At 49.3% G+C, this 27,077-nt stretch overlaps 1 long non-coding RNA gene across 2 annotated transcripts in view; it reads right to left on the bottom strand.

Moving 5' to 3' along the window:
* LOC308486764 overlaps positions 1-27,077 on the bottom strand; it is a 271,614-nt gene that overhangs the window by 3,366 nt on the left and 241,171 nt on the right. Inside the window, exon 3 of one of the 2 annotated variants that reach the window (XR_013991283.1) lies at positions 16,734-16,795. The exons of the other annotated variant lie outside the window; for it this stretch is intronic. This is a non-coding gene — a long non-coding RNA (uncharacterized lncRNA). Of the gene's footprint in view, positions 1-16,733; positions 16,796-27,077 lie in introns of those variants that run through there. 2 annotated transcript variants of the gene reach the window in all.

The raw sequence follows: 27,077 nt of genomic DNA, 5'->3' as shown, positions 1-27,077 counted from the left end.
TAAATGGAACAGCGACCTGGAATCTAAAATCAAACTACACCTGCATTCATCAGACTTACTGGCCTTGAGAGACCAGTGTATCTCATCTATTTCTGACCCCTTTTCAACATTTCAGCAGGTCTCAGAGTCGCTCTTCCCACTACTCACGAATTCCAACCCTCCCAAAAAACAAAACAACTCGAGGGCCTGGTTCGACAAAGACTGTAGGAATCTAAGATCTTTGCTTAGGAAATTACAAAATAAGGTAAAACAGGAAGGGACCCTGTCCTCATTGGAAAACCTGCACAGGTGGCGTTCTCATTATAAAAATACTCTAAAATTTAAGAAATCCCTCTACAGAAAGGAACAATGGGAGGCACTTGACAAAGCGATCAAATTGCGGGACGACAAAAAGTTCTGGGAAATAATTGCTCAGGGAGTTTCACCCAAAGGGAAAATTGTAACCAACAGTATTTCATCTAACTTATGGTACCAACATTTTTCCCGGCTATATACAGCTCCAAACATTGCTAAACCGAGCCAGTTTCCTCCTCTTAAAAACGATCTATTAATGGGCTGGGATTCTGTTACCGAATCAGAATGTTTACAGCTAATTAAAACACTCAAGAATGGCAAAGCTCCCGGTGAGGATATGATTCCTCCTGAGGTGTTTAAACTAAATGCCCAGTGGTGGGCTGCTATTTTGGCCCAACTTTTTACGGTAATAAATGATATATGCAAAATCCCAGAAAACTGGAAACTGAGCCTGGTAGCCCCCATCTATAAGAAGGGAGACCCCCAAGACCCCTCAAACTATCGCCCCATAAGTCTCCTGGACATTGTGTATAAACTTTATACTCGCTACCTGCTAAATAAACTGGTTGACTGGGCTGACCACTCTAACCTGCTTAATCCGGAACAGGCAGGGTTTAGAAAGGGCCATAGTACAACAGGCCATTGTTTGGTACTACAGACAATGATAGATAAGTATACAAAGGTACATAAGAGCAAACTTTTTGTGGCTTTTGTAGATCTCACATCCGCTTTTGATTCAATCTGTAGGGACAAATTATGGCAAAAACTATATGAAACAGATATTGATAGACGACTTCTCAAAATACTTAGAGAGTTACATTCAGACACCACAGTTAAAATCAGAACTGGGATGTCAGGCAACTATACTGACCCACTGCCACTGGGGAAAGGGGTTAAACAGGGCTGTTTGTTAGCACCGTTCCTCTTTAATTTCTATATAAATGACATTGTTCAACATATGGCAAAGTATAAGTCATCAGCTCCTGCCCTGGAAGGCAAACACCTGAATATATTACTATATGCTGATGACATGGCTGTCATGGCACTTACTCGAAGGGGCCTACATAGCATGCTGGAGGGGCTCGCAGCTTATTGTTCCCAAAACTCTCTAAAGATAAATTATGACAAAACAAAAATTGTGGTATTTACTAGAGCTCGCCACACATTTAGATGGTCTTTAGATGAACACAAAATTGAACAGTGTCTTTTTTTTAAATATCTTGGTATCACTTTCCAACCTACATCTAGCTGGCTTGCCCACTTCAAGACTGTAGCCCTTCTAACACGTAGGACAATCGGTGCTCTGCTCAGCTTTTTTTATTCGAGGGGAGGGCAACTGGTGATCCCGGCACTAAAAGCTTTTGTTGGAAAAGTGATTCCCCAGATGCTATATGGAGTAGAACTCTGGGGATGGAATCAGAAGCTGTTAGAACGGCTTGAAATCTTCCAAAATTTTTACCTCAGAAGAATTCTAGGCCTCCCTCAGAGTACTCCGGCAGCTCTCCTAAGAGTGGAAGTAGGATTACCTTCTGTGTCTGCCAGGGCCCACTTAAGATTCCTGCGTTTTTTCACCAACCTCACAGATGCCCCGAACACCTTATTGGCTAAACAAGCCTTTGTATCATTACAAAATAATACTACTTGGCATAAAAACCTACTAGATATCCTATCCAGATACAATCTACCTGAGTTTAATACCCTCAAATTGTGGAGCCCTGATAAAGTTCGGGAATGGATCTTTGAAAAAGACGCCTTTTTGGACTCCACAAAGATAAAAAACTCTGGGTTTTCCTACTGGTTTCCCCGAGTAAAAGCAGTCAAAATCTGTGCCAACTACTTGGTGGAGATCACTGATCCCACCCTTCGGAGAGCTTTTACTATGGCACGGTTTCAAACACTGCCAACTGCATATCTGACCGGTAGATTCACAAAAACCCCAGTAGAACATCGTTTATGCCCTTGCCTTATGAAAATTAAAGAGGATCTTACACATTACCTCCTCTATTGCCCCATCTACTCGGGCTTTAGAGACGCATTGCTGCAAATTATACCCAACTCTATAACCAATCCTGAAGATAGAGTAAAATTTTTGTTAGTCGATGCAAACCCACGTATTACCCATGTGGTAGCGGTTTTTGTGATGAAGGCCATGAAAGCCAGGGAAAGATTTATGGATGACAATGTAAAGACCCCTTCATCGTCTGTTTAACTCGTTGCTTGTTTTCCCTCTCTTTCTATTTTGTGGGATGAAGGTTTTGTTGGCGTAGTATGTAATGAATTTTAATATTTTTTAACTATTGTTGTGTTGATGTTTGTGTACAGGCATGGTCCTCACAATAAACGGATTTGATTTGAGGAAGTATCATGTCACTACAACAAAACAATAAAGACAGCAGTTCATTCTGCATACATCAACATCTGTTGTTGTTTAGTCGTGTCCGACTCTTCGTGACCCCCTGGACCAGAGCATGCAAGGCACTTCTGTCTTCCACTGCCTCCCGCAGTTTAGTCAAACTCATGCTGGTAGCTTCGAGAACACTGTCCAACCATCTTGTCCTCTGTCGTCCCCTTCTCCTTGTGCCCTCCATCTTTCCCAACCTCAGGGTCTTTTCCAGGGAGTCTTCTCTTCTCATGAGGTGGCCAAAGTATTGGAGCCTCAGCTTCAGGATCTGTCCTTCCAGTAAGCACTCAGGGCTGATTTCCTTCAGAATGGATAGGTTTGATCTTCTTGCAGTCCATGGGACTCTCAAGAATCTCCTCCAGCACCATAATTCAAAAGCGTCAATTCTTCGGCGATCAGCCTTCTTTATGGTCCAGCTCTCACTTCCATACATCACTACTGGGCATCAACATTTAAGTGAGCTCAAAGCTCACCAGTAGGTCAGGTAAACATAACTATAATAACTTCACATCCAAAATTAGCCCCAAAGCTCTTTTGGCCTGGAACTGATTGGTGTAAAAGTAATCTCTGCATATAAGCTTCCAAACCCACACAGCTGTGTTGGACTATAAAGGAGCACATTAATCATATTTCATATTGGCTGGGATCCAAAGAGCTACTCTAGATTCACACGAGGGTCCTCCAGCCCTGTAGAATTGTTTTAATAGGCCACCACTGACAACTGACTCCAGTGAATCTGGACTGAAAGTTCTCATTCAAATACTCAGAGAAATGCGAAAAAAACTTCTAATCAGAGATTTCCTGTGCTTTATAAGATGCAATCAATTAAGCAGCCTTGGAAATGAACAGTCACTTCACCTTGAGTATCAACACACACACAAGTAACTGAAAATTGAGGGATGGCAAATGTCAGAGTTGCTTCCAGATCCTAGCTCACAGAGGATCACGCTAGCCAGCGATCATTAAATAAAAGTCTTTATTGAGTTACAGTTTCCATTCTCAAGCTGCTGCGTGCAACCCTACGTCTAATGGTTAGATCGGCGAAGCTCCATCTGAGTCTCCGCCCCTTGTACACCAACTTAATATCCTAGCCTTGCTCCACCTTTTCCGCCTGACTGTTCTTCTCTGGGTCCCTCTGCCCCCCGGGGTCTCTTCCTTCCGGGATTCCTCTGACGCTGACGCTGACCCCCCTGACTCTTCTCCCTCCTTTCGGCGGGCTTTAGGACCTGGCTCCCTTTCCGGGCTGCCTACTGCGCCACTTTCCTGTGCATTTGAACTTGGCGCGCGCGCCCAACCTTCCACCTTCCGTCTGACCGTTTCTTCGCTCCCCGATGGAGGTGTGGCCACTCCTGACTCGTGCCCTCCCCCCTGTTGTGAGCTGCCAGCGCTTGATCCCTGGCGCCCTTCCTCTTCCCTGCTCTCTGGCGGTGACGCTGGTCCCGATTTCCAACTGCTCCCCTCTGAGTCCCCTCTGGCTCTATCTTCCTGGGGTGTCCCCCTAGGCTCCCCCCTTGCCCTGGCCACTGGTGCTCCTTTCTGTGAATCTTCTGATTCACTGGAAAGACTCGGAGATCTCGGGTCGTCGTCATCACTCATCTTTTCTTCTGCCTCCTCCCCCTCGCTCTCTGTTTCCTCCCTTGCCCTTGCCTCTGCTCCTGAACCCCTGACATCCATCCCCCCCTCGAAGCCCCCTCTTCCCCCCTCCCCTCCTTCCGGTGCGGGATCTGGGTGCTGCCGTGTCAGGGGGACGAATGTCGGATACAGTTCGCTTCCCGTGGCGGGCCGCCATCCGAAGTCTTCCGGTTCTTCCTCCCTGCTCTCGTTGACGACGGTCACCTCCGCTTCCATCTCTGTGCCGCCGTGCTCGAAACCCGGGTCGTCCCCGAAAACGTCCATGTCCGTCTCTCCCTCGTTGCCTTCTGGAGACGTTGCTCGCCCTGGACCCTCCAGCCACCTTCTGCGGAACTGCTCCTCTGGTCGATCATCCCACCAATACGAGGGTTCTGAAGCAGATCCCGAGGGTGACCCCTCCGGGGAACGGGCGTCTCGTGTCGGTTCCTCGTCCGAGTCGAACCCCCGGAACGTGCTGGCTGAAAGCGTGGGCGTGAAAAGCCAGTCGTCGAAAAAGTCTGCTGGCATTGGCCTATGTGGGAAGAGGGCATGAAACTCTTCTTTGAGCAGAGGTTCGTCTAAAGCGTAGCCCGGCACCCAGCTGTTGGCACTGGCCGGGGTGCCCTCCTTGGCGAGAAGGTATTCTACCCCCTCTTCCCCCCACCTGGAGTCCAAAATCTCCGTGACTTCGTTGATGCGCTCCTCCTGTGCCACTCCCCCTTGCCCGGTTCTCTCTCGGAGCGGACCCGGTGCCGTTCCTGGTTCCTGAAACCTGTGAGGTGCCTTGTAGGGAGTGAGCACCGATCTGTGGAACACCGGATGCATTCTGGAACCCTCCGGAAGAGCCAGCCTGAAAGCCACCGGGTTGACCTGTTCTTCGATTTGGTAGGGCCCCAGTTGTTTATGCCCTAGTTTCTTCTTCGCCAACGACCTGGCCGGCACTGCGTGGGCTGCTAACCAGACCCAGTCTCCCACATGGATCTCTTCGCCAACCCTTCTGTGTTTGTCCGCTTGTACCTTGTATGCGTGTTTAGCCAGCTCCAGGTGCCGCCGCAGCTGATCGTGGACCTCCTGTAACTCCGACGCGAACGCATCTGCTGTCTGCGGCTCCCCCTCCCCCATTCTTTCCAGTCCCGGGAAGGTTCTAGGGTGCCTCCCGTTGTTGGCGAAGAACGGCGTGACCCCCGTGGACACGTGCTTCGTGTTGTTGTAGGCGAACTCGGCGAGAGGCAGGTAATCCACCCACGTCGCAGGCTGTTGATTCGCATAACATCTCAGGTACTGCTGCATGATGGCATTGACCCGCTCCGCTTGCCCGTTGGTCTGCGGGTGTCTAGCCGACGCCAGGTTGATCTTGACGTTCAGGAAGCCCATCAGCCTCTGCCAGAAGTTTGAGATGAACTGTCGCCCTCGGTCGGACAGAATAGACCGCGGCAGACCGTGAACCTTGAACACGTGGTCTATGAACAGTTTGGCGGTTTGTTCCGCCGTGGCCACCTTCGCACACGGAATGAAATGTGCCATCTTGGAGAACAAATCCACCACCACCAGCACAGCCGTCTTGCCCCTCGAGCTGGGCAGATCCGTGACAAAGTCCAGGGCCACTCTCTCCCATGGTTCGAACGGAGTTTGCAGCGGTTCCAGCAGTCCGGCCGGCGGTCTGTGCACTGGTTTGGACCTCTGGCAGGTGTCACACCTCGCCACGTAGTCCGCGACTTCCCCTCTCATTCCGGGCCACCAGAAGTCTCTGGCTACTAATTCCACCGTCTTCTCCTTGCCAAAGTGCCCGGCAGTGGGCGCGTCGTGCAGCTGCTGCAGTACCTTGGCGCGAAGTTCGTCTCCCGGCACGTAGATGGCCCCTTTACGGATGAGCAAACCATCTCGCAGCTGGAACTCGTCGGTCGCTGCCGTGCCCCTGTGCACCTCTGCCATCTTTGCTTGCGCGAAGGAGTCATCCTGCAACGCTCGTCGCACCGCATCCAGGTCAACTGTCGCCGCCGCGCACGCCCACACTGTCGGTGCGAAGATGTGCATGGCGGCCGCTGGCGTTGCCTCCTCCAGATACTGTGGCTTACGGGAGAGAGCATCCGCCATGATGTTGGTGTCCCCCGGGACATACTCTATTCGGAAGTCGAAATTCGCAAAGAACTCAGCCCAACGTATCTGCCTCTGGTTCAGGAACTGTGCCGTGCGCCAGTGCTCTAGATTCTTGTGGTCCGTGCAGACCTGCACCGTGTGCTTGGCGCCGATCAGGAAGTGCCTCCACGCTTTGAACGCTGCATGAATGGCCAGCAACTCCCTGTCCCAGATGGTGTAGTTCTGTTCGGACTTGCTGAGCTTCCTTGAGTAAAACGCTCCCGGCCTCCAAACCCCCTGCGGGTCTTTCTGCAGCAGGACTGCTCCCACGGCTCTGTCCGAAGCGTCTGTCTCCACCCTCATCGGCCTGCTGGGGTTGACATGAAGCAGCTGCTCTTCCGACGCGAAGAGACGCTTGAGTGCCTGAAAGGACTGCTCCGCCTGCTCTGTCCAGATGAACTTCTTTTTCTTGGAGCTGAGCGTGTCCGTGATGGCCGCTGTCTGCATGGCAAAGCCTTTGATAAACTTGCGATAGAAGTTCGCGAAGCCGACAAACCGTTGGACCTCCTTCCGGTTGCGTGGGCTTTTCCAATCCAACACTGCTCGGACCTTGGCGCTGTCCATGGCGAGCCCTTTATCAGACAACTTGTAGCCCAGGAAATCCACCTCCGTCACGTCGAATTGGCACTTCTCCAGCTTGGCGTAAAGCCTATGTTGCTGTAGCCTGCTCAGCACTTCCTTGACGTGTCTGTCATGCTCCTGCTGCGATTCCGAAAAGATCAGGATGTCATCCAAGAAACAGACGCACGTCTTGTAGAGGAGCCCCGCCAACACGTGATGCATGAAAGCTTGAAAAACGTGGGAGCCATTTTGCAATCCAAAAGGCATAACTCTATATTCGTAGGTGCCCAGGGGCGTGAACATGGCTGTCTTCCACTCATCTCCTTCCCGCATGCGAATGAGGTTGTATGCCCCTCGCAGGTCCAACTTGGTGAACACTCTGCCCTTCCGTACCTTTGCAAGGAGGTCGTCGATTCGGGGCATGGGGAAGTCCGATGGCTTGGTCACACTGTTCAAGATGCGAAAGTCCACTACAAGTCTTTTTTGGGGCGTGTCCCGCTTCTTAACAAAGAATACCGGACTGCCCCCCGCTGCCTTGGACTCTCGGATGAAACCGCGCTCCAAATTATGATCTATGAACTCTTTGAGTTCCTGCAGTTCGTCCTCAGACATGGAATACAGCTTCCCTTTGGGCAGCGCCGCCCCCGGCAGCAGGTCAATTTTGCAGTCATATGGTCTGTGGGGGGGTAGCCTGTCTGCCTCCTTCTCGCAGAAAACCTCCAAAAATTCTGCGTACTTGTGGGGAACCGCTTGCAGCGTGCCTAGCTGCAGCTGTGACTCCTCTTCCTCTCCTTCCTGCCTGGGCACGATGCAGTGTTCAGCGCAAAAGGAAGAGCCGAAGGTCAGCTGCCTCTGGTACCAAGCCAGCGTCGGGCTGTGCTTGTCCAGCCAACTCATGCCCAATACAATGGGCGTGTCCGATAGTTGAGTGACATTGAAGCTGATGATTTCCCTGTGATTCCCAAGTCGCATCACCATTGGTGGCGTCTGCTTCACCACTTGCCCCCCTAGCAGCTCCCTGCCATCCACCGTGACAACCTGCAGGGGCAGCGTGGCAGGCAGCAACTGTATAGCGTGCCGGTCGACAAAGTCCTGCCCTATAAAGTCCGCATTGCTTCCGGAGTCAATGGTGATTGGCACGTCCATGGTGATTCCATTGGGCAGCTGGAGCGACGCGGTGAGCCTCACTACCGGTTTGGGCGGGAGGGGGTCCATGGGCTGTAAAATCTCTGGGGACTGCTTCACTGACACGTCTGGCTGGGCCCCAGTGCCTCTTCCTCCAACCAGACTCCGTCGTTTCCCTGCTGTGGTTGTCCTTGCTGCGTTGCTGCAGTTACCATTGCTGAGGCTGCAGTGTGCTTGTGGAGCCTCTGGGGACACTCTTTCGCCATATGCTGTGGATCATCGCAGATGTAACACTTCCTGTTCCCTCTAGGAGGCTTCGCTTTCACTGCTGCCGGTGCTAGGGCTCTGGCTGCTGACTGAGCCCTTGCACCTCCAACCTCCATAGGTTCCGCTCCTCCTCCTGGCGGAGGCGTGGATTGCGCACGCGCTGCTTCTCTGGGAAGGAAGGAGGAGCCCCTGGCTGGTTCGCGCCCTCCACGCCCTTCGCCACTGCTCCACGGACGTTCTTCCAGCCGCACCCCCACCGCCAGCGCCCTCTGAACGATCTCCTGCGTGGTCCGGGGTCTCTCCCCTCTCGCAATTTCATCTTTAACCGAGCCGTGCAATCCCTCCCAAAACAGGTCTCTTACAGGAGCCGAATCTCTGTCCCATTCCAGAGCACTGACCAAAGCGAAAAAGCGGGCATGGTACTGCCTTACGCTGGCCCTCCCTTGCTTCAGTCCATGTATCTGCTGCCGAGCAAGATCCACGTCAATGCTTGATAAAAAGCACCCATCCATCGCTTTAATAAAGGCATCCGCATTTTGGAGCGCCGGATCCTTATCTCTCCACAAATTGCGCAGCCATGCTTTAGCATCTCCATGCAAATGGGACATGATGAATCCCACCTTCTCTTGCTCATCTCTAAAGTCTTTGTTCAGCAGTTGCAGTGCACACATTACATCTGCTCTAAAGTTGGGGTACTGTTGCAAATTCCCATCGAAGTGAGAGACCAGACCGCCTGTTCGTCTCCCCAACCCAATCCCCTCCGGTTTGGGTGTCAGTTGCCCTTGCTTCGTAAGCACTTCCAACCTGACCTGGAGATCCCTGTAGGCGGCAGCTGCGTCCTCCTCTCTCTTCCTGGATGCAAGAGCCTCGGCATTCAGTCGCGACACTGCTTCTCTGAGTTCCGCTATCTGCTGTTCGGCCGTCATGTTGTCTGCCGTTCGTGAGCTCGCTAGTAGGCACCCGCTTTCTCTCCTCTCCGCGAGGCTGTAGATGCCCACAATTTACTGAGATGGAGCTTACTGTCAGAGTTGCTTCCAGATCCTAGCTCACAGAGGATCACGCTAGCCAGCGATCATTAAATAAAAGTCTTTATTGAGTTACAGTTTCCATTCTCAAGCTGCTGCGTGCAACCCTACGTCTAATGGTTAGATCGGCGAAGCTCCATCTGAGTCTCCGCCCCTTGTACACCAACTTAATATCCTAGCCTTGCTCCACCTTTTCCGCCTGACTGTTCTTCTCTGGGTCCCTCTGCCCCCCGGGGTCTCTTCCTTCCGGGATTCCTCTGACGCTGACGCTGACCCCCCTGACTCTTCTCCCTCCTTTCGGCGGGCTTTAGGACCTGGCTCCCTTTCCGGGCTGCCTACTGCGCCACTTTCCTGTGCATTTGAACTTGGCGCGCGCGCCCAACCTTCCACCTTCCGTCTGACCGTTTCTTCGCTCCCCGATGGAGGTGTGGCCACTCCTGACTCGTGCCCTCCCCCCTGTTGTGAGCTGCCAGCGCTTGATCCCTGGCGCCCTTCCTCTTCCCTGCTCTCTGGCGGTGACGCTGGTCCCGATTTCCAACTGCTCCCCTCTGAGTCCCCTCTGGCTCTATCTTCCTGGGGTGTCCCCCTAGGCTCCCCCCTTGCCCTGGCCACTGGTGCTCCTTTCTGTGAATCTTCTGATTCACTGGAAAGACTCGGAGATCTCGGGTCGTCGTCATCACTCATCTTTTCTTCTGCCTCCTCCCCCTCGCTCTCTGTTTCCTCCCTTGCCCTTGCCTCTGCTCCTGAACCCCTGACATCCATCCCCCCCTCGAAGCCCCCTCTTCCCCCCTCCCCTCCTTCCGGTGCGGGATCTGGGTGCTGCCGTGTCAGGGGGACGAATGTCGGATACAGTTCGCTTCCCGTGGCGGGCCGCCATCCGAAGTCTTCCGGTTCTTCCTCCCTGCTCTCGTTGACGACGGTCACCTCCGCTTCCATCTCTGTGCCGCCGTGCTCGAAACCCGGGTCGTCCCCGAAAACGTCCATGTCCGTCTCTCCCTCGTTGCCTTCTGGAGACGTTGCTCGCCCTGGACCCTCCAGCCACCTTCTGCGGAACTGCTCCTCTGGTCGATCATCCCACCAATACGAGGGTTCTGAAGCAGATCCCGAGGGTGACCCCTCCGGGGAACGGGCGTCTCGTGTCGGTTCCTCGTCCGAGTCGAACCCCCGGAACGTGCTGGCTGAAAGCGTGGGCGTGAAAAGCCAGTCGTCGAAAAAGTCTGCTGGCATTGGCCTATGTGGGAAGAGGGCATGAAACTCTTCTTTGAGCAGAGGTTCGTCTAAAGCGTAGCCCGGCACCCAGCTGTTGGCACTGGCCGGGGTGCCCTCCTTGGCGAGAAGGTATTCTACCCCCTCTTCCCCCCACCTGGAGTCCAAAATCTCCGTGACTTCGTTGATGCGCTCCTCCTGTGCCACTCCCCCTTGCCCGGTTCTCTCTCGGAGCGGACCCGGTGCCGTTCCTGGTTCCTGAAACCTGTGAGGTGCCTTGTAGGGAGTGAGCACCGATCTGTGGAACACCGGATGCATTCTGGAACCCTCCGGAAGAGCCAGCCTGAAAGCCACCGGGTTGACCTGTTCTTCGATTTGGTAGGGCCCCAGTTGTTTATGCCCTAGTTTCTTCTTCGCCAACGACCTGGCCGGCACTGCGTGGGCTGCTAACCAGACCCAGTCTCCCACATGGATCTCTTCGCCAACCCTTCTGTGTTTGTCCGCTTGTACCTTGTATGCGTGTTTAGCCAGCTCCAGGTGCCGCCGCAGCTGATCGTGGACCTCCTGTAACTCCGACGCGAACGCATCTGCTGTCTGCGGCTCCCCCTCCCCCATTCTTTCCAGTCCCGGGAAGGTTCTAGGGTGCCTCCCGTTGTTGGCGAAGAACGGCGTGACCCCCGTGGACACGTGCTTCGTGTTGTTGTAGGCGAACTCGGCGAGAGGCAGGTAATCCACCCACGTCGCAGGCTGTTGATTCGCATAACATCTCAGGTACTGCTGCATGATGGCATTGACCCGCTCCGCTTGCCCGTTGGTCTGCGGGTGTCTAGCCGACGCCAGGTTGATCTTGACGTTCAGGAAGCCCATCAGCCTCTGCCAGAAGTTTGAGATGAACTGTCGCCCTCGGTCGGACAGAATAGACCGCGGCAGACCGTGAACCTTGAACACGTGGTCTATGAACAGTTTGGCGGTTTGTTCCGCCGTGGCCACCTTCGCACACGGAATGAAATGTGCCATCTTGGAGAACAAATCCACCACCACCAGCACAGCCGTCTTGCCCCTCGAGCTGGGCAGATCCGTGACAAAGTCCAGGGCCACTCTCTCCCATGGTTCGAACGGAGTTTGCAGCGGTTCCAGCAGTCCGGCCGGCGGTCTGTGCACTGGTTTGGACCTCTGGCAGGTGTCACACCTCGCCACGTAGTCCGCGACTTCCCCTCTCATTCCGGGCCACCAGAAGTCTCTGGCTACTAATTCCACCGTCTTCTCCTTGCCAAAGTGCCCGGCAGTGGGCGCGTCGTGCAGCTGCTGCAGTACCTTGGCGCGAAGTTCGTCTCCCGGCACGTAGATGGCCCCTTTACGGATGAGCAAACCATCTCGCAGCTGGAACTCGTCGGTCGCTGCCGTGCCCCTGTGCACCTCTGCCATCTTTGCTTGCGCGAAGGAGTCATCCTGCAACGCTCGTCGCACCGCATCCAGGTCAACTGTCGCCGCCGCGCACGCCCACACTGTCGGTGCGAAGATGTGCATGGCGGCCGCTGGCGTTGCCTCCTCCAGATACTGTGGCTTACGGGAGAGAGCATCCGCCATGATGTTGGTGTCCCCCGGGACATACTCTATTCGGAAGTCGAAATTCGCAAAGAACTCAGCCCAACGTATCTGCCTCTGGTTCAGGAACTGTGCCGTGCGCCAGTGCTCTAGATTCTTGTGGTCCGTGCAGACCTGCACCGTGTGCTTGGCGCCGATCAGGAAGTGCCTCCACGCTTTGAACGCTGCATGAATGGCCAGCAACTCCCTGTCCCAGATGGTGTAGTTCTGTTCGGACTTGCTGAGCTTCCTTGAGTAAAACGCTCCCGGCCTCCAAACCCCCTGCGGGTCTTTCTGCAGCAGGACTGCTCCCACGGCTCTGTCCGAAGCGTCTGTCTCCACCCTCATCGGCCTGCTGGGGTTGACATGAAGCAGCTGCTCTTCCGACGCGAAGAGACGCTTGAGTGCCTGAAAGGACTGCTCCGCCTGCTCTGTCCAGATGAACTTCTTTTTCTTGGAGCTGAGCGTGTCCGTGATGGCCGCTGTCTGCATGGCAAAGCCTTTGATAAACTTGCGATAGAAGTTCGCGAAGCCGACAAACCGTTGGACCTCCTTCCGGTTGCGTGGGCTTTTCCAATCCAACACTGCTCGGACCTTGGCGCTGTCCATGGCGAGCCCTTTATCAGACAACTTGTAGCCCAGGAAATCCACCTCCGTCACGTCGAATTGGCACTTCTCCAGCTTGGCGTAAAGCCTATGTTGCTGTAGCCTGCTCAGCACTTCCTTGACGTGTCTGTCATGCTCCTGCTGCGATTCCGAAAAGATCAGGATGTCATCCAAGAAACAGACGCACGTCTTGTAGAGGAGCCCCGCCAACACGTGATGCATGAAAGCTTGAAAAACGTGGGAGCCATTTTGCAATCCAAAAGGCATAACTCTATATTCGTAGGTGCCCAGGGGCGTGAACATGGCTGTCTTCCACTCATCTCCTTCCCGCATGCGAATGAGGTTGTATGCCCCTCGCAGGTCCAACTTGGTGAACACTCTGCCCTTCCGTACCTTTGCAAGGAGGTCGTCGATTCGGGGCATGGGGAAGTCCGATGGCTTGGTCACACTGTTCAAGATGCGAAAGTCCACTACAAGTCTTTTTTGGGGCGTGTCCCGCTTCTTAACAAAGAATACCGGACTGCCCCCCGCTGCCTTGGACTCTCGGATGAAACCGCGCTCCAAATTATGATCTATGAACTCTTTGAGTTCCTGCAGTTCGTCCTCAGACATGGAATACAGCTTCCCTTTGGGCAGCGCCGCCCCCGGCAGCAGGTCAATTTTGCAGTCATATGGTCTGTGGGGGGGTAGCCTGTCTGCCTCCTTCTCGCAGAAAACCTCCAAAAATTCTGCGTACTTGTGGGGAACCGCTTGCAGCGTGCCTAGCTGCAGCTGTGACTCCTCTTCCTCTCCTTCCTGCCTGGGCACGATGCAGTGTTCAGCGCAAAAGGAAGAGCCGAAGGTCAGCTGCCTCTGGTACCAAGCCAGCGTCGGGCTGTGCTTGTCCAGCCAACTCATGCCCAATACAATGGGCGTGTCCGATAGTTGAGTGACATTGAAGCTGATGATTTCCCTGTGATTCCCAAGTCGCATCACCATTGGTGGCGTCTGCTTCACCACTTGCCCCCCTAGCAGCTCCCTGCCATCCACCGTGACAACCTGCAGGGGCAGCGTGGCAGGCAGCAACTGTATAGCGTGCCGGTCGACAAAGTCCTGCCCTATAAAGTCCGCATTGCTTCCGGAGTCAATGGTGATTGGCACGTCCATGGTGATTCCATTGGGCAGCTGGAGCGACGCGGTGAGCCTCACTACCGGTTTGGGCGGGAGGGGGTCCATGGGCTGTAAAATCTCTGGGGACTGCTTCACTGACACGTCTGGCTGGGCCCCAGTGCCTCTTCCTCCAACCAGACTCCGTCGTTTCCCTGCTGTGGTTGTCCTTGCTGCGTTGCTGCAGTTACCATTGCTGAGGCTGCAGTGTGCTTGTGGAGCCTCTGGGGACACTCTTTCGCCATATGCTGTGGATCATCGCAGATGTAACACTTCCTGTTCCCTCTAGGAGGCTTCGCTTTCACTGCTGCCGGTGCTAGGGCTCTGGCTGCTGACTGAGCCCTTGCACCTCCAACCTCCATAGGTTCCGCTCCTCCTCCTGGCGGAGGCGTGGATTGCGCACGCGCTGCTTCTCTGGGAAGGAAGGAGGAGCCCCTGGCTGGTTCGCGCCCTCCACGCCCTTCGCCACTGCTCCACGGACGTTCTTCCAGCCGCACCCCCACCGCCAGCGCCCTCTGAACGATCTCCTGCGTGGTCCGGGGTCTCTCCCCTCTCGCAATTTCATCTTTAACCGAGCCGTGCAATCCCTCCCAAAACAGGTCTCTTACAGGAGCCGAATCTCTGTCCCATTCCAGAGCACTGACCAAAGCGAAAAAGCGGGCATGGTACTGCCTTACGCTGGCCCTCCCTTGCTTCAGTCCATGTATCTGCTGCCGAGCAAGATCCACGTCAATGCTTGATAAAAAGCACCCATCCATCGCTTTAATAAAGGCATCCGCATTTTGGAGCGCCGGATCCTTATCTCTCCACAAATTGCGCAGCCATGCTTTAGCATCTCCATGCAAATGGGACATGATGAATCCCACCTTCTCTTGCTCATCTCTAAAGTCTTTGTTCAGCAGTTGCAGTGCACACATTACATCTGCTCTAAAGTTGGGGTACTGTTGCAAATTCCCATCGAAGTGAGAGACCAGACCGCCTGTTCGTCTCCCCAACCCAATCCCCTCCGGTTTGGGTGTCAGTTGCCCTTGCTTCGTAAGCACTTCCAACCTGACCTGGAGATCCCTGTAGGCGGCAGCTGCGTCCTCCTCTCTCTTCCTGGATGCAAGAGCCTCGGCATTCAGTCGCGACACTGCTTCTCTGAGTTCCGCTATCTGCTGTTCGGCCGTCATGTTGTCTGCCGTTCGTGAGCTCGCTAGTAGGCACCCGCTTTCTCTCCTCTCCGCGAGGCTGTAGATGCCCACAATTTACTGAGATGGAGCTTACTGTCAGAGTTGCTTCCAGATCCTAGCTCACAGAGGATCACGCTAGCCAGCGATCATTAAATAAAAGTCTTTATTGAGTTACAGTTTCCATTCTCAAGCTGCTGCGTGCAACCCTACGTCTAATGGTTAGATCGGCGAAGCTCCATCTGAGTCTCCGCCCCTTGTACACCAACTTAATATCCTAGCCTTGCTCCACCTTTTCCGCCTGACTGTTCTTCTCTGGGTCCCTCTGCCCCCCGGGGTCTCTTCCTTCCGGGATTCCTCTGACGCTGACCCCCCTGACTCTTCTCCCTCCTTTCGGCGGGCTTTAGGACCTGGCTCCCTTTCCGGGCTGCCTACTGCGCCACTTTCCTGTGCATTTGAACTTGGCGCGCGCGCCCAACCTTCCACCTTCCGTCTGACCGTTTCTTCGCTCCCCGATGGAGGTGTGGCCACTCCTGACTCGTGCCCTCCCCCCTGTTGTGAGCTGCCAGCGCTTGATCCCTGGCGCCCTTCCTCTTCCCTGCTCTCTGGCGGTGACGCTGGTCCCGATTTCCAACTGCTCCCCTCTGAGTCCCCTCTGGCTCTATCTTCCTGGGGTGTCCCCCTAGGCTCCCCCCTTGCCCTGGCCACTGGTGCTCCTTTCTGTGAATCTTCTGATTCACTGGAAAGACTCGGAGATCTCGGGTCGTCGTCATCACTCATCTTTTCTTCTGCCTCCTCCCCCTCGCTCTCTGTTTCCTCCCTTGCCCTTGCCTCTGCTCCTGAACCCCTGACAGCAAAATATTTACATAAGCAATCATCTGAAATGTAAATGAAAGGTAAGCACTTCTAAAATGGCTGCTTGAAAACGAATCATTCCTTTCATATGCTACCCCAATATATGTTGGCACTCAAACTCTGCTGAGAATGTTAAAAGTCCATCAAATTCCTCAGTTGCCTCGCTGAAAAATTCATTTCCAAGGCAGTGGAAGAAACAACAAGGGAGGTCATCTCTCTTAGATCTGGGCCTCACCAACAGGGAGGAGCTTATTGATGAAATGAAAGTACAGTGGTACCTTGGTCTAAAAACAGCTTAGTTTATGAACAACTTGGATTAAGAATGCTGCAAACCCGGAAGTAGGTGTTTTGGTTTGTGACCTTTGCCTTGGAATAAGAACATGTTCCGCTTCCTGTTGAGTGTGTTCCATTTGTAAATTGAGTCCCCCGCTGCTATTGGAAAGCACGCCTTGGTTTAAGGATGCTTTAGTTTAAGAACAGACTTCTGGAATGGATTAAGTTTGTAAACCAAAGTACCACTATACAAGGAACCTTTGGAGGAAGTGTTCATGTCCTCTTGGGTTTCATTATACAGAGTTAAGGGATAGCTGAGTGTAGTTGGACATGCACTTTTTCAAATCTTGCAAGAGAGGTTGAAAATAATAAGAAAAGTTTATTCGGCTATGTTGAAAGCAAGAGGAAGATCGAGCGAGTAGTAGATCCCTTGCATGGAGAAGATGGAGAAATGCTATTGGGTGACAGAGAAAAGGCAGAACTGTTCAACGCCTACTTTGCCTCTGTCTTCACCCCAAAGGAAAGCAGTGCTCAACCTGTTGATAACAGAAATGAATGATGCAAGGAGGGTGCTAAACCAAAGCTAGAAAAGGGATGGTAAGGGGACACATACCTACTTTAAATGAATTCAAATCTCCAGGGCCTGATGAGCTGCACCCAAACCCAGAAAGATGGGCGGGGTATAAATAATAACATTATTATTAAAATTATTGTTATTAAAATAGATCTGGTGCAGCCCTTCAAACTAGCAGAAACTACTGTCAAACAAATAATTTACTTCTTTTACTTGTGTTAATTATCCACTTGTCAAATAAAGTTCCCTCCATCTTTCAAAATACTGAAGTATTTAATTAGAAGTACATAAAAACCCTTTTAGCAAGTGTAGGAGCCAAGTTGTGGGATAATTCCTTCAAATCAAAATGCAAGTAAGCTTTCGCATTCCACAGATGACCATCAACAGAATGTTAGCCTAATTTAAAGCTTTGATGTTCAATAGCAAAATTAAAGAGACTCCTTTTTGTGCTGTCCAACAAGTGACAATTGGGACTAAAGGAGCTTGTGGGTGTAATCTCAGAACCTCTGTCTATAATCTTTGTGCAGAAGAGGGTGACCATGGTGATCAAGGGTCTGGAAACCAAGTCTAATGAGGAATGGTTGAAGGACTTGGGTATGTTTAGCCTGGTAAAGAGGAGATATGATGGCCATCTTCAAGTATCTGGAGGGTTGTCACATGGAAGATGGCGCAAGCTTGTTTTCTCCTGTACTGGAGGCTAGGACTCAAACCAAATGATTCAAGTTACGAAAAAGGAGGTTCTGACTAAACATCAGGAATAACCTGAGGACAGTAAGAACTGTTCGACATTGGAACAGCAAAGAGGTGGTGGACTCTCCTTCCTTAGAGGTTTTTAAGCAGAGGTTGGCTGGCCATCTGTTGTGTGTAATCTTGTTGAGATTCCTACATTGCAGGGGGTGGACTAGATGACCCTCGAGGTCCCTCCCAACTCTACAATTCTGTGATTTTATGATTCTGTGCTACTATCATATGTACCTTTCCCTGCCCACCCCCCTCTGCAAATGGTCTACTTTCATTTTTTTGCTTGTTGGTAAGCGGTTTCACTTCCAGCAGAAATCAGCGGCCACAACCCAGCACACATGGACAATCTGGGAGCAACAAACAGAGGGAAGCAATTTCGATAAGAAAATATAGGTCATGTTCATGTTGTCTGGCGGTTGTTAGGGGCAACAGAAATGAAGATGAAGAAAATCACGTTGATAGGTGACTTCTTAATATATATATATAAAATGCTTTTTCTTCGCCGGCCCCATTGTTGAAGCCAATGTAAATAGGTTTTTTATTTCAGGGCAATTTCATTTTCCTGCTACATCTGAGCGCCAGTCTAAATTGTCTTCAAAACCCTCTTTAAAGCTCAATTGGCTTCTCTATTGAGCATATTGAATGTTGTGGGAAAACATCAGAAATGTGTTAGTGCTAAAAGTGTTTTTAAGCTAGAAATATGTCTCACTCACTCACTCACTCGCTCGCTCTCTGCTTTTCCCTCAGCACCAAATGTTATATGGAAGCAAATGCTATTTATTATCTACATACAAATAACTCCGATATCATTCTACAATTTAAAGCCTTTACCGGCTGAGGAAAAAAGTGTTATGGCCTTGTGGAACAGATTCATGCTCAGTTTTTGCTGTTGTAAAATTATATTTATGTACAGTGCCTGACATGGCGTTGTTTTTCTGCGAGGGCTGCAGTAAGTCACTGAGTTTTATGAGGAGTGCATCATAGCAATGTTTTGATTTTGTTTATATATTTATTTACTTCCTTTTGCATTTTGGTTAAAAAAGAAAAATGCCAGTCTGCGGACCGAGCCCAAATATTTCCCCCTGTTGTGGTAAAATCAGTGAGGCTGGTACACAGAGAAGGGGGGGGGGGATCTTCCTTGCTAACCATACTGACTTTTGCTCTCTATGTCAGGCAATTCATGATAATAAACATGTTTGTTTCTGAGACAGTTCTGTTACAGAACAGAGAGGACAAAATGGCCTGCTTCATAGTAATTTTACCACATCAAATTGTCTGTCAGCCCTGTGATGGTAAGATGATGAATGGGACCACGATGGGAAATGATCGCTTAGGTTTTGGAGCAAATTTGACTGCATGAGGTGGTAGACAGACAACACAATCTCACGGATGTGCTCAGTTCAGCAGAGCTTACTTCCATGGTGTAACAGAGTAATCCTACAAGGCTGGAGTAGGGAGCAGTTGTGATGGGCAAACCCTACAGGGCTTGGGCTCATAGGCTGGCCCATGCAGACCTTGTCTGAGGCCTGGGGCGAGAGTCTTGTTGGAATAAAACTCAATCCGAAAAGCAGCCAGTCCCTGGAGACCCACGCCTGGCCGGCTCAGCCCTCCAAAGCCCATGGCAAGTGTACTTGGCTGCTCCCCAGCTCTGCTGGTACCAACATAGTATAGCACAGGGATGCGGGTGACACTGTGGTCCAAACCACTGAGCCTCTTGGGCTTGCCGATCGGAAGGTTGGCGGTTCGAATCCCCACGATGGGGTGAGCTCCCATTGCTCTGTCCCAGCTCTTGCCAACCTAGCAGTTTGAAAGCACATCAAAGTGCAAGTAGATAAATAGCGGGAAGGTAAACGGTGTTTCCATGCGCTCTGGTTTCAGTCACAGTGTTCTGTTGCGCCAGAAGTGGTTTAGTCATGGTTTGGCCACATGACTCGGAAAGCTGTCTGTAGACAAATGCCGGCTCCCTCGGCCTGAAAGCGAGATGAGCGCCGCAACCCCATAGTCGCCTTTGACTGGACTTAACCATCCTGGGGTCCTTTACCTTTACCTTTACGTTTAGTATAGCACAGTATAGGCTGTATCTGTCCCTGCACCCAACAACATCAGTGAGGAGGAAAAATAAGTACAGTGGTACCTTGGTTTAAGTACTTAATTCATTCTGGAGGTCCGTTCTTAACCTGAAACTGTTCTTAACCTGAAGCACCACTTTAGCTAATGGGGCCTCCCGCTGGCACCACGCGATTTCTGTTCTCATCCTGAAGCAAAGTTCTTAACCCAAGGTATTATTTCTGGGTTAACGGAGTCTGTAACCTGAAGCGTATGTAACCTGAAGCATATGCAACCCAAGGTACCACTGCACACCCATCTCAGGTCCAGTGTACTTTCTACCCTGTCATTTCTCTGAAGAAAATGGGGATGTCCTTTTCCATTATTATTATTATTATTATTATTATTATTATTATTATTATATCCCACCCATCTGACTGGGTTGCCCCAGCCATTCTGGATGGCTTCGAACATATAGAAATACATAATTAAGAACTAAACTATTTTTTGGAAAAAATCCCTAAGCCCCGGAGTCACAATTTCATCAAAAATCTGACTTTCGGCAATTCACTCAAAAATGGTGCCAAAGGGTTGCAAATGCTCCCCTGAGAGGTTTGGCAGTCGAAACAGAAGGCTTTTTATCACAGCAAAAGAAATCAGCCCTCGACAACTTAACCGGCAGAAAAAGATTTTTTTGAAAAAATCCCGAACCCCCGGGGTCAAAATTTCATCAAAAATCTGACTTTCGGCAATTCAATCAAAAATGGTGCCAAAGGGTTGCAAATGCTCCCCTGAGAGGTTTGGCAGTCGAAACAGAAGGCTTTTTATCACAGCAAAAGAAATCAGCCCTCGACAACTTAACCAGCAGAAAAAGATTTTTTTTGAAAAAATCCCTAAGCCCCGGGGTCACGATTTCATCAAAATTCTGACTTTCGGCAATTCAATAAAATGGTGCCAAACGGTTGCAAATGCTCCCCTGAGAGGTTTGGCGGTCGAAACAGAAGGCTTTTTATCACAGGAAAAGAAATCAGGCCTCGACAACTTAATCGGCAGAAAAAGATTTTTTTGAAAAAATCCCTAAGCCCCAGGGTCACAATTTCAGCAAAAATCTGACTTTCGGCAATTCACTCAAAAATGGTGCCAAACGGTTGCAAACGCTCCCCTGAGAGGATTGGCGGACGAAATAGAAGGGTTTTTATCACAGGAAAAGAAATCAGCCCTCGACAACTTAACGGGCAGAAAAATATTTTTTTGAAAAAATCCCTAAGACCCGGGGTCACAATTTCATCAAAAATCTGACTTTCGGCAATTCACTCAAAAATGGTGCCAAAGGGTTGCAAATGCTCCCCTGAGAGGTTTGGCAGTCGAAACAGAAAGCCTTTTATCACAGGAAAAGAAATCAGCTCTCGACAACTTAACCGGCAGAAAAAGATTTCTTTGAAAAAATCCCTAAGCCCCGGGGTCACAATTTCATCAAAAATCTGACTTTCGGCAATTCACTCAAAAATGGTGCCAAAGGGTTGCAAATGCTCCCCTGAGAGGTTTGGCGGTCGAAACAGCAGGCTTTTTATCACAGGAAAAGAAATCGGCCCTCGACAACTGAACCAGCAGAAAAAGATTTTTTTGAAAAAATCCCTAAGCTCCGGGGTCACAATTTCATCAAAAATCTGACTTTCGGCAATTCAATCAAAAATGGTGCAAAACGGTTGCAAGTGCTCCCCTGAGAGGTTTGGCGGTCTAAACAGAAGGCTTTTTATCACAGAAAAAGAAATCAGCCCTCGACAACTTAAGGGGCAGAAAAAGATTTTTTTGAAAAAATCCCTAAGCCCCGGGGTCACAATTTCATCAAAAATCTGACTTTCGGCAATTCACTCAAAAATGGTGCCAAAGGGTTGCAAATGCTCCCCTGAGAGGTTTGGCGGTCGAAACAGAAGGCTTTTTATCACAGGAAAAGAAATCAGCCCTCGACAACTTAACCGGCAGAAAAAGATTTTTTTGAAAAAAAATCCCTAAGCCCCGGGGTCACAATTTCATCAAAAATCTGACTTTCGGCAATTCACTCAAAAATGGTGCCAAATGGTTGCAAATGCTCCCCTGAGAGGTTTGGCGGTCGAAACAGAAAGCCTTTTATCACAGGAAAAGAAATCAGTGCTCGACAACTTAACCGGCACAAAAAGATTTTTTTGAAAAAATCCCTAAGCCCCAGGGTCACAATTTCAGCAAAAAATTGACTTTCGGCAATTCACTCAAAAATGGTGCCAAAGGGTTGCAAATGCTCCCCTGAAATGTTTGGTGGTCGAAAGAGAAGGCTTTTTATCACAGAAAAAGAAATCAGCCTTCGACAACGTAACCAGCAGAAAAAGATTTTTTTTGAAAAAATCCCTAAGCCCCGGGGTCACAATTTCAGCAAAAATCTGACTTTCGGCAATTCAATCAAAAATGGTGCCAAAGGGTTGCAAATGCTCCCCTGAGAGGTTTGGCGGTCAAAACAGAAGGCTTTTTATCACAGGAAAAGAAATCAGCCCTCGACAACTTAACCGGCAGAGAAAGATTTTTTTGAAAAAATCCCTAAGCCCTGGGGTCACAATTTCATCAAAAATCTGACTTTCGGCAATTCACTCAAAAATGGTGCCAAAGGGTTGCAAATGCTCCCCTGAGAGGTTTGGCAGTCGAAACAGAAGGCTTTTTATCACAGGAAAAGAAATCAGCCCTCGACAACTTAACCGGCAGAAAAAGATTTTTTTGAAAAAAATCCCTAAGCCCCGGGGTCACAATTTCATCAAAAATCTGACTTTCGGCAATTCACTCAAAAATGGTACCAAATGGTTGCAAATGCTCCCCTGAGAGGTTTGGCGGTCGAAACAGAAAGCCTTTTATCACAGGAAAAGAAATCAGCCCTCGATAACTGAACCGGCAGAAAAAGATTTTTTTCGAAAAAATCCCTAAGCCCCGGGGTCACAATTTCATCAAAAATCTGACTTTCGGCAATTCACTCAAAAATCGTACCAAATGGTTGCAAAGGCTCCCCTGAGAGGTTTGGCGGTCGAAACAGAAAGCCTTTTATCACAGGAAAAGAAATCAGTGCTCGACAACTTAACTGGCAGAAAAAGATTTTTTTGAAAAAATCCCTAAGCCCCGGGGTCACAATTTCAGCAAAAATTTGACTTTCGGCAATTCACTCAAAAATGGTGCCAAACGGTTGCAAATGCTCCCCTGAAATGTTTGGTGGTCGAAAGAGAAGGCTTTTTAGCACAGAAAAAGAAATCAGCCTTCGACAACTTAACCTGCAGAAAAATATTTTTTTTGAAAAAATCCCTAAGCCCCGGGGTCACAATTTCATCAAAATTCTGACTTTCGGCAATTCACTCAAAAATGGTGCCAAAGGGTTGCAAATGCTCCCCTGAGAGGTTTGGCGGTGAAAACAGAAGGCTTTTTATCACAGGAAAAGAAATCAGCCCTCGACAACTGAACCGGCAGAAAAAGATTTTTTTGAAAAAATCCCTAAGCCCCGGGGTCACAATTTCATCAAAAATCTGACTTTTGGCAATTCACTGAAAAATGGTGCCAAAGGGTTGCAATTGCTCCCCTGAGAGGTTTGGCGGTGGAAACAGAAGGCTTTTTATCACAGGAAAAGAAATCAGCCCTCGACAACTGAACCAGCAGAAAAAGATTTCATGAAAAATCTGGCTTTTGGCAATTCACTCAGAAATGGTGCCAAAGGGTTGCAAATGCTCCCCTGAGAGGTTTGGCGGTTGAAACAGAAGGCTTTTTATCACAGAAAAAGACATCATCCCACGACAACTTCACCGGCAGAAAAAGATTTTTTTAAAAAAATCCCTAAGCCCCGAAGTCACAATTTCATCAAAAATCTGACTTTTGGCAATTCACTGAAAAATGGTGGCAAAGGGTTGCAAATGCTCCCCTGAGAGGTTTGGCGGTGGAAACAGAAGGCTTTTTATCACAGGAAAAGAAATCAGCCCTCGACAACTGAACCGGCAGAAAAAGATTTTTTTGAAAAAATCCCTAAGCCCCGGGGTCACAATTTCATCAAAAATCTGACTTTTGGCAATTCACTGAAAAATGGTGCCAAAGGGTTGAAAAAGCTCCCCTGAGAGGTTTGGCGGTCGAAACAGAAGGCTTTTTGTCACAGAAAAAGAAATCAGCCTTCAACAACTTAACCAGCAGAAAAAGATTTTTTTCGAAAAAATCCCTAAGCCCCGGGGTCACAATTTCATCAAAAATCTGACTTTCGGCAATTCACTCAAAAATCGTACCAAATGGTTGCAAAGGCTCCCCTGAGAGGTTTGGCGGTCGAAACAGAAAGCCTTTTATCACACGAAAAGAAATCAGTGCTCGACAACTTAACCGGCAGAAAAAGATTTTTTTGAAAAAATCCCTAAGCCCCGGGGTCACAATTTCAGCAAAAATTTGACTTTCGGCAATTCACTCAAAAATGGTGCCAAACGGTTGCAAATGCTCCCCTGAAATGTTTGGTGGTCGAAAGAGAAGGCTTTTTAGCACAGAAAAAGAAATCAGCCTTCGACAACTTAACCTGCAGAAAAATATTTTTTTTGAAGAGATCCCTAAGCCCGGGGTCACAATTTCATCAAAATTCTGACTTTCGGCAATTCAATAAAATGGTGCCAAACGGTTGCAAATGCTCCCCTGAGAGGTTTGGCGGTCGAAACAGAAGGCTTTTTATCACAGGAAAAGAAATCAGGCCTCGACAACTTAATCGGCAGAAAAAGATTTTTTTGAAAAAACCCCTAAGCCCCGGGGTCACAATTTCAGAAAAAATCTGACTTTCGGCAATTCACTCAAAAATGGTGCCAAAGGGTTGCAAACGCTCCCCTGAGAGGTTTGGCGGTCGAAACAGAAGGCTTTTTATCACAGGAAAAGAAATCAGCCCTCGACAACTGAACCGGCAGAAAACGATTTTTTTGAAAAAATCCCTAAGCCCGGGGTCACAATTTCATCAAAAATCTGACTTTTGGCAATTCACTGAAAAATGGTGCCAAAGGGTTGCAATTGCTCCCCTGAGAGGTTTGGCGGTGGAAACAGAAGGCTTTTTATCACAGGAAAAGAAATCAGCCCTCGACAACTGAACCGGCAGAAAAAGATTTTTTTGAAAAAATCCCTAAGCCCCAGGGTCACAATTTCATCAAAAATCTGACTTTCGGCAATTCACTCAAAAACGGTACCAAATGGTTGCAAATGCTCCCCTGAGAGGTTTGGCGGTCGTAACAGAAGGCTTTTTATCACAGGAAGAGAAATCAGCCCTCAACAACTGAACCGGCAGAAAAAGATTTTTATGAAAAAATCCCTAAGCCCCGGGGTCACAATTTCATCAAAAATCTGACTTTCGGCAATTCACTCAAAAATGGTGCCAAAGGGTTGCAAAAGCTCCCCTGAGAGGTGTGGCGGTCGAAACAGAAGGCTTTTTATCACAGGAAAAGAAATCAGCCCTCGACAACTGAACCGGCAGAAAAAGATTTTTTTGAAAAAATCCCTAAGCCCCGGGGTCACAATTTCATCAAAAATCTGACTTTTGGCAATTCACTGAAAAATGGTGCCAAAGGGTTGAAAAAGCTCCCCTGAGAGGTTTGGCGGTCGAAACAGAAGGCTTTTTATCACAGAAAAAGAAATCAGCCTTCAACAACTTAACCAGCAGAAAAAGATTTTTTTTGAAAAAATCCCTAAGACCCGGGGTCACAATTTCATCAAAATTCTGACTTTCGGCAATTCAATAAAATGGTGCCAAACGGTTGCAAATGCTCCCCTGAGAGGTTTGGCGGTCGAAACAGAAGGCTTTTTATCACAGGAAAAGAAATCAGGCCTCGACAACTTAATCGGCAGAAAAAGATTTTTTTGAAAAAACCCCTAAGCCCCGGGGTCACAATTTCAGCAAAAATCTGACTTTCGGCAATTCACTCAAAAATGGTGCCAAAGGGTTGCAAACGCTGCCCTGAGAGGTTTGGCGGTCGAAACAGAAGGCTTTTTATCACAGGAAAAGAAATCAGCCCTCGACAACTGAACCGGCAGAAAAAGATTTTTTTGAAAAAATCCCTAAGCCCCGGGGTCACAATTTCATCAAAAATATGACTTTTGGCAATTCACTGAAAAATGGTGCCAAAGGGTTGCAAAAGCTCCCCTGAGAGGTTTGGCGGTCGAAACAGAAAGCCTTTTATCACAGGAAAAGAAATCAGTGCTCGACAACTTAACCGGCAGAAAAAGATTTTTTTGAAAAAATCCCTAAGCCCCGGGGTCACAATTTCAGCAAAAATTTGACTTTCGGCAATTCACTCAAAAATGGTGCCAAACGGTTGCAAATGCTCCCCTGAAATGTTTGGTGGTCGAAAGAGAAGGCTTTTTAGCACAGAAAAAGAAATCAGCCTTCGACAACTTAACCTGCAGAAAAATATTTTTTTTGAAAAAATCCCTAAGCCCCGGAGTCACAATTTCATCAAAATTCTGACTTTCGGCAATTCACTCAAAAATGGTGCCAAAGGGTTGCAAATGCTCCCCTGAGAGGTTTGGCGGTGAAAACAGAAGTCTTTTTATCACAGGAAAAGAAATCAGCCCTCGACAACTGAACCGGCAGAAAAAGATTTTTTTGAAAAAATCCCTAAGCCCGGGGTCACAATTTCATCAAAATTCTGACTTTCGGCAATTCAATAAAATGGTGCCAAACGTTTGCAAATGCTCCCCTGAGAGGTTTGGCGGTCGAAACAGAAGGCTTTTTATCACAGGAAAAGAAATCAGGCCTCGACAACTTAATCGGCAGAAAAAGATTTTTTTGAAAAAACCCCTAAGCCCCGGGGTCACAATTTCAGAAAAAATCTGACTTTCGGCAATTCACTCAAAAATGGTGCCAAAGGGTTGCAAATCCTCCCCTGAGAGGTTTGGCGGTCGAAACAGAAGGCTTTTTATCACAGGAAAAGAAATCAGCCCTCGACAACTGAACCGGCAGAAAAAGATTTTTTTGAAAAAATCCCTAAGCCCCGGGGTCACAATTTCAGCAAAAATCTGACGTTTGGCAATTCACTGAAAAATGGTGCCAAAGGGTTTCAAAAGCTCCCCTGAGAGGTTTGGCGGTCGTAACAGAAGGCTTTTTATCACAGGAAGAGAAATCAGCCCTCAACAACTTAACCGGCAGAAAAAGATTTTTTTGAAAAAATCCCTAAGCCCCGGGGTCACAATTTCAGCAAAAATCTGACTTTCGGCAATTCACTCAAAAATGGTACCAAATGGTTGCAAATGCTCCCCTGAGAGGTTTGGCGGTCGAAACAGAAAGCCTTTTATCACAGGAAAAGAAATCAGCCCTCGATAACTGAACCGGCAGAAAAAGATTTTTTTCGAAAAAATCCCTAAGCCCCGGGGTCACAATTTCATCTAAATTCTGACTTTCGGCAATTCACTGAAAAATGGTGCCAAAGGGTTGCAATTGCTCCCCTGAG

Source organism: Podarcis pityusensis (genome assembly GCF_964106645.2).
Source record: "Podarcis pityusensis genome assembly, chromosome: 10".
Taxonomy (NCBI): domain Eukaryota; kingdom Metazoa; phylum Chordata; class Lepidosauria; order Squamata; family Lacertidae; genus Podarcis; species Podarcis pityusensis.
Note: the sequence above shows the minus strand (reverse complement) of the source record. Positions and strands in the feature narration are given on the sequence as shown.